Source organism: Sus scrofa, chromosome 6 (assembly GCF_000003025.6).
Source record: "Sus scrofa isolate TJ Tabasco breed Duroc chromosome 6, Sscrofa11.1, whole genome shotgun sequence".
NCBI lineage: Eukaryota > Metazoa > Chordata > Mammalia > Artiodactyla > Suidae > Sus > Sus scrofa.
In genome coordinates, this window is record NC_010448.4 from 98853277 (window position 1) to 98866780 (window position 13504).

Sequence of the window (13504 nt, forward strand, 5' to 3'; positions counted from 1 at the left end):
TATCTGGAATTTGCTTCGGAATAATGCAGAGTGGGAGGTAGAAAGGAAACAAGATTGGCCCTGAGTGATGACTTGAAGCCGCGTGGTAGTTCTCATTGCTATTCTCGGTACTTTGAACATGTTAGAAATTTTTCCATAATAAAACTTTCCAAAAAAAAAAAAAAAAAGCCACTTCCTTTTTGGTGTTTGTTTGGTCATCTTTGGAAATTCCAGCAAGTGCTTATTCACTAATAGCTATAATATGTAGAGTGCTGTTTCCTGCTGTGGAGGGTGTACCAGGCGCTTACTGCCTCTTGATTTCTCCCTTCAGGGCCTTTCCTTTTATGTCCTGTACCCACTCCCTTCTTTTTGCCTCTTTTCTTTGCCATAATATACTTCTGAATGATTTCTGGAACTTTCACATTAGTGCAGGTTTGTTTTTTGTTTTTTTTGTTTGTTTGTTTTTTAATCCCTCATTATTTAAAAAATTCTAAAATATCCCATAGCAAGTCCTATGAATCATATTTTACAAGTTAGGGAATTCGAGTCATGTAGGGCTACCAGCCAGCTAGAAATAGACACACCAAATGCCTTGGTTCCCATTCCTTTGCTTTGTCTTTTATACTAGTTAGCTTCTTCTAAACTGGCTTCAATAGGAGTTCCTGTCGTGGCTCAGTGGAAATAAATCTGATTAGCATCCATGAAGATGAAGGGTCAATCCCTGACTTTGCTCAGTGGATTAAGGATCTGGAATTGCAGTGAGCTGTGGTGTAGGTCACAGACCCAGCACAGATCTGGCATTGCTGTGGCTGTGCTCTAGGCAGCAGCTGTAGCTCTGATTTGATCTCTAGCCTGGGAAACTCCATATGTCGTTGGTGCAGCCCTAAAAAGGAATAAATAAATAAATAAATAAACTGGCTTCAGTAGTCCACATTTAAAAAGGAAAAATATTTGGGGCCTCAATGTTGATTGAAGCTATTTTCTTATAATGTTTCCTAAATACGGATACACCCAACACTCTTATACATGTAACGCTGTTCTTATACTTCTTATATAACAACTAAAATCAAAACATATCACAAATTAAATATGTAGAAACCTACAAATGGATGCTATTGACTGATATGGCATGGGTTCTTTAAATGTGGAGTGCATGCTTTTACCAGATTCTGTTAGCGCCCTCTCTGACCTCCTGGTCCAGATTGGTTCTCGTAATACTGTCCCCAAGTCGGCCTCCTCTATCATCACCATCAGATGATAACCATCAGAGGTGCAGGATCCCACTCTTCCCAACTACTTTGGTTCAACAACCTGTACTGTACATAACATATGGAAGGAATTGGATATTTGACAGTGAAAATCTTACAAATGGTGTTTTATTGGCCTAAGAGGGCTGTGTGTCACCAGGGCTTTAAATGCATATATATCCAGTGAGGGTGCTTTCCACATAACAGGAGACTTAACCAAAGTAGATGAAACAGTACTGGGTTCATGAACTCACGTGAAAAGAATTCTAGAGGTAGAGCAGTTCCAAGATTAGACAATTCAGGTACTCAAGGATGTCCTTAAAAGCTTGAGTGCTTTTCTCTTAGGTGGAAATTAAAATGAAGCCCTAAAAAAGGATGACTGCATGACTCATTGACCCACCCAGACCCAGACGTTCAGTTTCCACTTTATCAGACCTCCACAGGTGAAACAACCAAGCTCATGAAGTGGTTAACTTTCCGAGGACAAAGACAGCCCCAGGGAGAAAGTTAAATTTTTATATTGTGATCTCTGCCATCCCAGACCTATAGAACTCAGCACATGACCCCCAACCTATAAAACCTGATTCTCTCTCAACGGCAGGGAACACTGAGTTTCTCTTGCTCAGGGCTCCCAGGCACTCTACTGGTCAATAATCTTGCTTGAGATCTGTTTTTCTTTCCCTGGTACTCTAACATTTTCTATCTTTTACTCCACCATCCTCAGCTGGGACTCCTATTACGGTTGCAAGATGGCTGCAACAGTTCCAAGGATCAGATGCAGATGACAACATTCTGAGGGAGAAAAAGAACTCTTACCTTTCTGGGAAGGGTCCCAAATGTTCCTGCAGCAAACTTCTCTGTCTCCTTGACATCCCTGCCATGATAGTTAAGAAAACAGGCTGGGGGAGTTCCCGTCGTGGCACAGCGGAAATGAATCCAACTAGGAACCAGGAGGTTTCGGGTTGGATCCCTGGCCTCGGTCAGAGGGTTAAGGATCCAACATTGCTGTGAGCTGTGGTGTAGGTCGCAGACACGGCTCGGATCTGGTGTTGCTGTGACTCTGGCATAGGCCAGTGGCTACAGCTCCAATTAGACTCCTAGCCTGAACACTTCCACATGCCACAGCTGTGGCCCTAGAAAAAAAAAAGAAAGAAAGAAAACAGGCTGGAGCATCAAATTAATGGTTCAGGTCTGACCTCGGCTGCTTCCTAGTTGTGACTCTACTATGGGAATGGCATGAGTTATGAAATACCTGGGAAAATGAAACAAAATGAAACACCCATGACATTCTTTTAAAAGTACCTAGCTTAGGGAGTTCCTGCTGTGGCACAATGGGATTGGCAGCATCTTGGGAGCATTGGGACACAGCACAGTAGGTTAAGGATCCAGCATTGCCACAGCTGTGGCTTGGGTTGCAACGACAACTGGGATGGGATCCCTGGCCTGGGAACTCCACATGCTGCAGGGAAGCCAAAAAAGTAAAAAAAAAAAAAAAGGTACCTAGCTTAGGGGGTTCCCATTGTGGCTCAGAGGGTTAAGAACCCAAATCTATGAGGATGGGGGTTTGATTCCTGGCCTTGATCAGTGGGTTAAGGACTTGTCATTGGCGCAAGCTACCGTGTGGGTTGCAGATGAAGCTGGGATCTGGCATAGCTCTGGTGTAGGCCAGCTCTGATTCAACCCCTAGCCCTGGAACTTCCATATGCACCGGTGCAGCCATAAAAAGAAAAAAAAATACCTAGTTTGGAGCAAGTGCCAGTAAATATTAGCATGGGATGGGGTCTTGCGTGGTAGACCTGTGTCTTTGGAGGTGATAATCCATAAAGAAGGTGTATATCAGAGTTCTCGTATTACACAGTGGGTTAAGGATCCAGTACGGTCACTGATGTGGCATGAGTTCAGTCCCTGGCCTAGGAACCTGCACATGCTGCAGGTACGGCCAAAAAAAAAAGAAAAGAAGAAGAAGAGAATTAGATCTTTCAAAATAATAAACCGCCTGATATATTAAAAAAAGAGAATGTGTATATTTCCTGGACATCTAACAGTAAATGAGGACTTAGCAGGAATCCCCGATTTCTGTTACCTAGCCACAAAACCAAAGAACGGGAGGAGTAATGCCTGAAATATTAAGGAGTGGCTTGGGTTGGAAAAATTAATATTGCAAAAAATGACCATACTACCCAAAGCAATCTACAGATTCAACGCAATCCATATCAAATTACCCAGGACGTTTTTCACAGAACTAGAACAAACAATCCAAAAGTTTATAGGGAACTGCAAAAGACCCAGAATTGCCAAAGCAATCCTGAGGAACAAAAACTCTCCTAGACTTCAGGCAATATTACAAAGCCACAGTCATCAAGACAGTGTGGTACTGGTACCAAAACAGACATACAGACCAATGGAACAGAATAGAGAACCCAGAAATAAACCCAGACACCAATGGTCAATTAACCTTCAACAAAGGAGGCAAGAACATAAAATGGGAAAAAGACAGTCTTTTTAGCAAATGTGGCTGGGAAACCTGGACAGCTGCATGTAAATCAATGAAACTGGAACACACCCTCACACCATGCACAAAAATAAACTCCAAATGGCTTAAAGACTTACTCATAAGACAAAACACCATCAAACTCCTAGAAGAGAACATAGGCAAAACATTCTGACATCAACCTTACAAATGTTTTCTCAGGTCAGTCTCCCAAAGCAACCGAAATAAAAGCAAAAATAAACCATTGGGACCTAATCAAACTGACAAGCTTTTGCACAGCAAAGGAAATTAAAAAAAAAAAAAGATATTTGACAGAATGGGAGAAAATAGTTTCAAATGACGCAACCGACTAGGGCTTAATCTCTAAAATATACAAACAATTTATACAACTCAACAGCAAAAAAGCCAACAACCCAACTGAAAAATGGGCAAAAGACCGGAATAGACAGTTTTCCAAAGAAGATATATACAGATGGCCAAGAAGCACGTGAAAAAATGCTCAACATCCCTGATTATTAGAGAAATGCAAATCAAAACTACTGTGAGGAACCACCTCATAACAGTCAGAATGGCCATCATTAATAAGTCCACAAATAACAAATGCTGGACGGGGTGTGGAGAAAAGGGAACGCTCCGGCACTGCTGGTGGGAATGTAAGCTGGTACAACCACTATGGAGAACAGTATGGAGGTACCTCAGAAAACTACATATAGAACTACCAAATGACCCAGCAATCCCACTCCTGGGCATATATCCAGGCAAAACTTTCCTTGAAAAAGACACATGCACCCATATGTTCATTGCAGCACTATTCACAATAGCCAAGATATAGGAACAACCTAAATGTCCATCTTGACAGATGATTGGATTAAGATGTGGTGTGGTATATATACACAATGGAATACTACTCAGCCATAAGTAAGAACAAAATCATGCCATTTGCAGCAATATGGATGGAACTAGAGACTCTCTTACTGAGTGAAGTAAGTCAGAAAGAGAAAGACGAATGCCATATGATATCACTTATATCTGGAATTTAATATAGGGCACAAACGAACCCTTCCACAGAAAAGAAACTCATGGACTTGGAGAACAGACATGTGGTTGCCAAGAGGGAGGGAGAGGGAGTAGGAGGAACTGGGAATCTGGGGCTAATAGATGCAAACTATTGCCTTTGGAATGGATAAGCAGTGGGATCCTGCTATATAGCACTGGGAACTATGTCTGGTCACTTGTGATGAAGCATGATAATATGAGAAAAAAGAATGTATACATGTATGTGTGACTGGGTCACCTTGCTGTGCAGTAGAAAATCAACAGAACACTGTAAACCAGCTATAATGGAAAAAATAAAAATCATTATTAAAAAAAAGAAATATTAAGGAGCAGGGTTAAGGGAGTGTCTATCCTGTTAATATTTTTCAACAATGATACAGAAAATAAGATGCATTTAGTTGGTTTGACACCACTCTGTTCACCAGTCCAAAAGATTTGTCAATGCCCAGGGTAACTCTGGCTTATCATTAACCCAAATACTTCTCAAGTGCAAACATCAGGATTAATATCTCTCGTACCCAGTAATGTGAGTTTGTTTTCTATAGGCTCCCTCTGCACAATTGGCTATTCTTCCCAGAGTCCTCAGGCTGGAATTGTGGGGGCTGTTTGAAAAACCCCTGTTCTTCCTCCCACTTTCAAAGTCATTGTTTCTGCACATAGATCAACATGGACATTGTGATTTCAAATGTTCGTGGCCTAACCCTGGACGCCTGATTGAAGTTGGCTTGGTGATAGACATATAATTGACATTATGGCTGCCTGATTAGGTATATTCCGCTATTCTAAGTTAGTGCTACTACCATAAGCCCTAACTATAGTGGTTAACGCTTTAATTACAGAATGTACATTTTTTGGGGGGTGGGGGAGATGGGGGACTGGGAGCCAGAGAAGCTAGAATAAAGTCTAGGAGAATGACCACATATGGGAACTTTGGCACTGCCATTCCTATGATTCCTTCTCCATTTGAAGCATCACAAACAGGGCTACTAAAGACGTGATAACGGCGGAGTTCCCGTTGTGGCTCAGTGGTTAACAAATCTGACTAGCAACCACGGGGTTGTGGGTTCGATCCCTGGCCTTGCTCAGTGGGTTAAGGATCCGGTGTTGCCGTGAGCTGTGGTGGAGGTCACAGACGCAGCTTGGATCCTGAGTTGCTGTGGCTCTAGCACAGGCCGGTGGCTACAGTGCCGATTCGACCCCTAGCCTGGGAACCTCCATATGCCGTGGGAGCGGCCCAAGAAATCACAAAAAAAAAAAAAAAAAAAAAAAGTGATAATGGAAACCATAAGCTTTGTAATCAGAGGGACTTGGATATGAATTCTGACCTCATCATTTAATAGATTCTGTGAAGCTTTGGTTCTTAATTTTGGAAAGAATAATTGGAACATTAAATCATCAGTTTATGGAAAAGGAATAAGGCAGTTCTGGGCTCAAAGTTCTTTCCAGTATCTAACAGGTGGTCTCCTCCATCTGAGGCACACTTTAGTCAGGAACTCTAAATGACAACCATCTCCTAGGCCACAGCCCACTTATTACGGCTGGCTCAGGCAGATCACGGTATTCTCTGCCTCTCACTTGCCCGCTCTAACAGTGCCAACCTGCCACCTCGACGGGTTTTCTAATGAATAATGTGAAATGCAGACCCAGTTCTGCTTTCAGGGAAGAAGAGCAATGGAGAGCCAGTCGTTATAAAGTCGAAACTCAAAGGAAGGGAAAAAAGCAGGGGACAAGCTTATTGCTGGGTAAGAGAGCATTTTAGGAGCTGAGGGTTAAGAAAGGGGGGCCCCTCAGGCAGGAATTTTGAGGATAAAGAAGAGTCACTGGTCACAGTGGTACACTGAAGAAGGGCTAGGGCTGTTTCATGCTCTTTCACACCAGGGTGAGAGGGGATGGAAGGACAGTGAATAATTTCTTCACGGGGTGCTTCCAAATTCTTCTTTTTTTTTTTTTTTTTTTTTTTTTGCTATTTCTTGGGCTGCTCCTGCGGCACATGGAGGTTCCCAGGCCAGGGGTCGAATCGGAGCTGTAGCTGCCGTCCTACGCCAGAGCCACAGCAACGCGGGATCCGAGCTGCGTCTGCAACCTACACCACAGCTCACGGCAACGCCGGATCGTTAACCCACTGAGCAAGGGCAGGGACCGAACCCGCAACCTCATGGTTCCTAGTCGGATTCGTTAACCACTGCGCCACCACAGGAACTCCTTTTTTTTTTTTTTTCAAATTCTTCTTGAGTTAACCTTGGATATATGGGACCAAAGGGAAAACAGCCAGTAACTTAACTACATGGACTCCAAGAACAAACTGTTTAAAAAATAATAATAAGCAGGAGTTCCCGTCGTGGCACAGCGGAAATGAATCCGACTAGGAACCATGAGGTTGTGGGTTCAACCCTTGGCCTCACTCAGCGGATTAAGGATCCAGCGTTGCCATGAGCTGTGGTGTAGGCCAGCGGCTACAGCTCCGATTGGACCCCTAGCCTGAGAACCTTCATATGCCACTGGTGTGGCCCTAAAAGGACAAAAGACAAAATAATAATAATAATAACAATAAATTCAGGTGACTTGTTACTTCCCTAATGTGCGACTGAATCCTCATGGCTTACATGGGTCAAGTGAAATTTTCTCTTAAAATTTGATCAGTGCTTCCAGTCAAATCATCAAAGTAATTAAATAACAATTAATATAATGTTTGGCTAGTAGATTGGCAAAATTTTAAGACTGCTAATTGCTAGTATTGGTAATGTGTGGAATACATTACTGATTTTTTATCCAGCAGTGTAGTAATGCAAATAAGATCAGCCTCTCCAGAAAGTAATTTGGCAATATGTATTCAGTTTCTTAATATGTAAACCCTTTATCCAGCAATTCTACTTCTGTGAATTTATTCTAAGTAAATGATTGGAAAAGTCTACAAAATCATATGTATCTCATGGTGTTATTCATAATATGTGAAATCCTGGAAGCTGTGTAAATGATCATCATCAATAGCGAATTGATTAAACAAATTACAGCACAGCCACACAATGGCCACAAATTTAAAAATAATAGGAGGAGTTCCTGTGTGACTCCACTGGTTAAGGATCTGGCACTGTCACTGCTGTGGCTCCAGTTTGACCCCTGGCTCAGAGATTTCTGCATGCCACAGGCATGGCCAAAAAATAAATAAATAAAAAATAAAAACAATAAACAATAATCAGTATTTATCATAAAGGAGAAAAGCCCATGATAGGTTAAGTCGAATTTAAAAATTTTACAGAATGTCGTGTATAACATGACCATGCTTTTTGTATGTGCACAGAAAACAATGTAGAAGGGTACACATCAAAATATTAGAGTTCTCTCTGTTTGATGGGATTGAAGGTGGTTTGCATTTTTTCTTTACTGTCCTAATTTATTTTAATTAACTTTTTTTAATTAACATTTTGGTTTTGGGTTTTTTTTTTTGCTTTTTAGGGCCAAAGGTGCAGCATACGGAGGTTCCCAGGCTAGGGGTCCAATCAGAGCTGTAGCTGCTGGCCTACACCAGAGCCATAGCAACATGGGATCATGTCTGTGACCTACACCATAGCTCACCGCAACGTTGGAGCCTTAATCCACTGAGCAAGGCCAGGGATTGAATCCGTGTCCTCACGGATGCTAGTCAGGTTCTTTAACCACTGAGCCACGATGGGAATTCCTGCTTGCTTTTCTTATATGGTTGGTATAAATAGCCTAAGCTGCGTGATGAGGTGGTCAGAATAGGGTGAAAAGGATCAGGAAAGATCTTCATTCATTCACATGTTGCACAAATGTATTTTCAGCCTCTATTATGTGCTAGGCAGCAGGGCTCTGAAAATACCAATGCAGAAAACGATAGGCCCTTCTGGGAAGACTTCTGCAGGGAAATGATTATAATACAGAGTGTATGTGCAAGATGAATGGCATTTGGAAGGAGTTGCCCAAGTCTAAACTCAGGGAGTTAGTGCTGATGGACATTTGGAGGCTACCTAGGGATTTGCCATAAATAGGGTTCTCAGAGGCACATTTTTATCTGAAAGAGGTAAAAGATAAGTATTGTTGGAGAGCAGCTGAAAGGCCCCAATGCAAATAATGAACCTCCTACACTGATCCTGCAAATAGGAAAGGTCACAGGAGACATGTCCTTACTTCCTCTGGGGCCCACTTCCTACTGAGTCATTTTAGGGCGTGGTAACAAAGGCACTTGATCTTGGGGCTGGGCCTTCATGGTCCTTTGTGGGAGGAGTTCAATTTGGGCAAGATTGCATAATGTGTGTTGACTCTGGTTGTTAATGTCCAGACAATAAAGGGTTGTGGTTCCAGGCCAGTGGAAGGATGCTAGTGGTTGTATGGATTCTGAGGCAGCCCAGTGTCAGCATTTGAGAGCATTTGAAAAAATCTGGTCCAATCCTCACTTTATTTATTTATTTTACAGCTGCACCTGTGACATATAGAAGTTCCCGGGCTAGGGGTCAAATTGGAGCTGCAGCTGTAGGCCTACGCCATGGCCATGGCAACATCGGGTCTGAGCCACATCTGTGACCTACACTGCGTCTTATGGCAATGTTGGATCCTTAACCCACTGAGTGAGGCCAGGGATTGAACCTGCAACCTCAGAGAACCTGCTGAGCCACAATGGGAACTATGAATACCCTCACTTTAAAGATTGAAAAAAATTACTGAGTGGGCCAAGCTCTTAATAACTGCCCTCTTCTTTAAAAATAAAGAATAAATGTAATGTTCTGTGGAATGGTGCTCCTGTATGCTCCACAACACTTAATGGGAAGGCTTGTTTTGTTCATCTGGATAGCAGAGTGGCAATGCTGTGTCCTAGCTGGAGCTCATGTGTTTCTTGTGTTTATATAGTCAAAGGTCAAAAGCTGGCTATGAACAGATGAGCCCTTTCCTTTTGCATCATTTTTCAACGTTTCAAAGGACTTAAAATAAACTATCATTTTCCATTATTTACTTAAGGGATTTGTTTTGCAGAATTTGTAGCTCTCGGGAACCCCCCTGTTGTTCTTATGAAAAACACAATCTGATTCTTACTCATCCATCAACATCTAAGGAATGTGAGTATTAATATGCATGGTGTAAATCACCCAAAACAGGATAAGAAGGCTGAATTGGCCAGTAATATTTGTGACCTTGCATACATATCTTATATGTACAGAATCAGGAAACCACTCTTCCTTGAGATAGAGGAAATGATAGAGATGGAGAGAGAAAAATAGAGGGGGTTTGGGGGAGAGAGAGAAATGAAAAATTCAATATCAGTTCTGAGACCAAAGATTAATTTCTCTGAATAAAAGAACTTCCTTTTCTGGAGTTCCCATCTTGGCTCAGAGGCTTAAGAACCTGACTAGTATCCATGAGAATGTGGGTTTGATCCCTGGTCTTGGTCAGTGGGTTAAGGATCTGGTGTTGCAGTCAGCTGCAGTATAGATTGTAGACACCCAGGTTGCTGTGGCTGTGATGTAGGCCGGCAGCTGCAGCTCCAATTCTACCCCTTGCCTGGGAAATTCCATATGCTGCGGGTGCAGCCCTCAAAAGAAAAAAAAGTACTTCCTTTTCTAAGCAGCATTTCATCTGAAGTAAACAACAGCACATTCTTAAACCCCACTGCAACCTCATACTTCCAAGGGCTTTGCAAAAATGTATAGTTTACATTGCATAGAGAAAGGTTTGCACTGATCTGATTTTCACACAGATTCACTCTTCTGCAAAGCTCCAGCTCAAACTCTTTGTGAGAAGTTTCAACTTAGAGTATATGCAGCACCTCAACTCTTGCTAGTGAACCTCCTTAGATAAACCTAGGTTCTAAATTCTACTTGCTCAATGAATGTGCTATAAAGATCAATCTCGTGGTAACAGCAAGTGCAGATTTTACTGGATACTGTTTCTGTTTGTCCACATTACAGGTTCTTTCAGATTAGCATTTTGAAAGGTACTACATTTGAAAAATGTAGTCGCCAGCGCCAACGTGGGGACTGCCTTGTTGACATTCATTCAATCAAATATTTGCTTAGATTCAATAGTAAGCTTCCTCTTTCCGTGACTACTTCCTAAATTGGCATACTATTTTGTGAAATGTGTAACCCGGGTGGAAAAAATCCTAAGAAGAACAGACTTGGTTATTCACTAAACCATTCCTCGATCCGTTCAATCTGTTCAGTGTTTGCCAAGCTCCTTTCACATGTCAGGGAAGGGGACAGTAGGTGTTGATGATATTGAGATTAAGGACACAGTCCTGCCTTCAAGGAGCTCACAGTCCAGCTATTCATACATGACTAGGAGAGCCCGTCGTGGCGCAGTGGTTAACGAATCCGACTAGGAACCATGAGGTTGCGGGTTCGATCCCTGGCCTTGCTCAGTGGGTTACGGATCCGGCGTTGCCGTGAGCTGTGGTGTAGGTTGCAGACGCGGCTCGGATCCCGCATTGCTGTGGCTCTGGCATAGGCTGGTGGCTATGGCTCCGATTGGACCCCTAGCCTGGGAACCTCCATATGCCGCGGGAGTGGCCCAAGAAATAGCAAAAAGACAAAAAGACAAAAAAAAAAAAAAAAAGAGACTAGATTCTTAAGTAGATCAGTCCACTGAAGAGAATGGAATGGACAACCCCAAACTCTCCTATTGTATGGTTCACCCCTTTGAAATCTAACTTTTCTTTTTTGCGGTGATGCAGTTTTGCAACTTGTTCTTTTAGAAATAATAAAGATGCAAAATAACAAACATTACTGAGCACCTAGTATAAGTAAGTACATCATGGCAGGCAGACTTATAACATGCCTCCCCTCAGAGTTCCTGCTGCAGCTCAGTGGGTTAGGAACCTGACATAGGGTCCATGAGGTTGCAGGTTCGATCCCTGGCCCTTGTTCAGTAGGTTAAGGATGCAGCATTGCTGTGAGCTATGCCATAGGCAGCAGCTGCGGCTCCAATTTGACCCCTAGCCTGGGAACTTCCATATGGCACAGGTGCGGCCCTATAAAGAAAAAAAAAAGGATGGTCCACAACCACCCCAACTTCCTTACATTCATGGCCTTAAATAATCTCCTCCTGTTAAGTGTGGCCAGTAGAATATGGCAAAGGCAATGATGTCACTTCTACCATTAGGTTAGGAAAGTCTAGGAACAGAGACCCTCAGTTTACCAGCCCATGAGGGACTTAATCCTGCCAACAACCATGTGAACTTGGAAGCAGATCCTTCCCCAATTGAGCCTTCAGATGAGACTCGCTCAAATCTTTGCCAACATCTTCATTTCAGCTTGTGAAAGACTCTGAGAAAGAGGACCCAGGCAAGCTGTGCCCAGATCCCTGACTCACAGAAACTGTGAGATAATAAATGTATCTTGCTGTAAACTGGTGAGTTTTAGGGAGATTTGTTTGCAGCAATAGATAACTAATATGGAAACTCTCCCTGTTCCTAAGGAGTGGAGAGGGTAGATGGAGTCACACAGAACACTTCTAACACAGTGTTAAAAGTGCCATCTTTAGTAATTGGCAGAGACGTAAATCAGGAACTCAATTCTCTGATTCTGGCTTTTTTTTTCTTTTTTCACTGCCCTGCAGTCTATGGAGTTCCTGGGCCAGGGATCAGATCTGAGCTGCAGTTGCAACCTATGCTGCAGCTACAGCAACACTTGATCCTTAACCCACTGTGCTGGGCCACGGATGGAACCTGCATCCTGGTGCTGCTACAGGGGGAACTCTGATTCCAACATTTTATTTCTAGTCTTATGCTTGATTTCCATTCTCATTTTTCACCTGGATTTTCTACCTGGAAAGGCTCTAAAGTCTTTCCCACCCCATATTCTTCCTGAAAAGAGGAACAATGATATCTATTGTACAGCCCAGCTAGATGATGTGATCCTTGAGGGTAGGGAGAGTATTTCATACTTAGTGCTCTTTTAAGCACCCAGCTCCTCCCCTTTCATATGAGGGGAGGGCTCAAAAATATGAATGTGAACTATATCCTCATGATTAGTAAAAGAGCAGGATATACATGAAAGACCTTTCTCTCTCTCTCTCTCTTTTTTTTTTTTTTTTGGGGGTGTGTGTCTTTTTAGGGCCACACCCAAGGCATATGGAAATTCCCAGGCTAAAGGTTGAATCAGAGCTGCAGATTCAGGCCTAGGCCACAGCCACAGCAATGTGGGATCCAAGGTGCATCTGTGACCCATGCCACAGCTCACGGCAACACTGAATCTTTAACCCACTGAGCTGTAAACTGCTGAGTTTTAGGGAGATTTGTTTGCAGCAATAGATAACTAATATGGAAATTCTCCCTGTTCCTGAGCAAGGCCAGGGATAGAAACTGTGTCTTCATGGATACTTGTCGGGTTCATTACCCCTGAGCCACATCGGGAACTCCCAGACCTCTCATTTTTAGAAAGACCCAGTGTGATGGGGTGGGGGCAGGGGACAGCCAGAACAGTCCTTTACAGGCTCTGATGCACAAGGCAGAAGCTTAAGGTAAGAAGCCTTGGAAGACTTCCATGGGTGGTATTCACTGTGACACTGCATACTTCCTAGAGAAGCCTTCCAGAATCACCAAAACAGCAGGTTTGAGTGTTATTTTTACTACCACCTGTGTTCTGCTTAGAACCCCTAAGTGCTTGTCATCGCAGAACATTTCAGAATAATCTACGGCAGGCAAGCACTGCTCTCCAGTGAGGGCTTCAGCCAGAAGTGCAGCAGCCCTTGACCAATGACTACGTGACGGGGAGGAAGAATC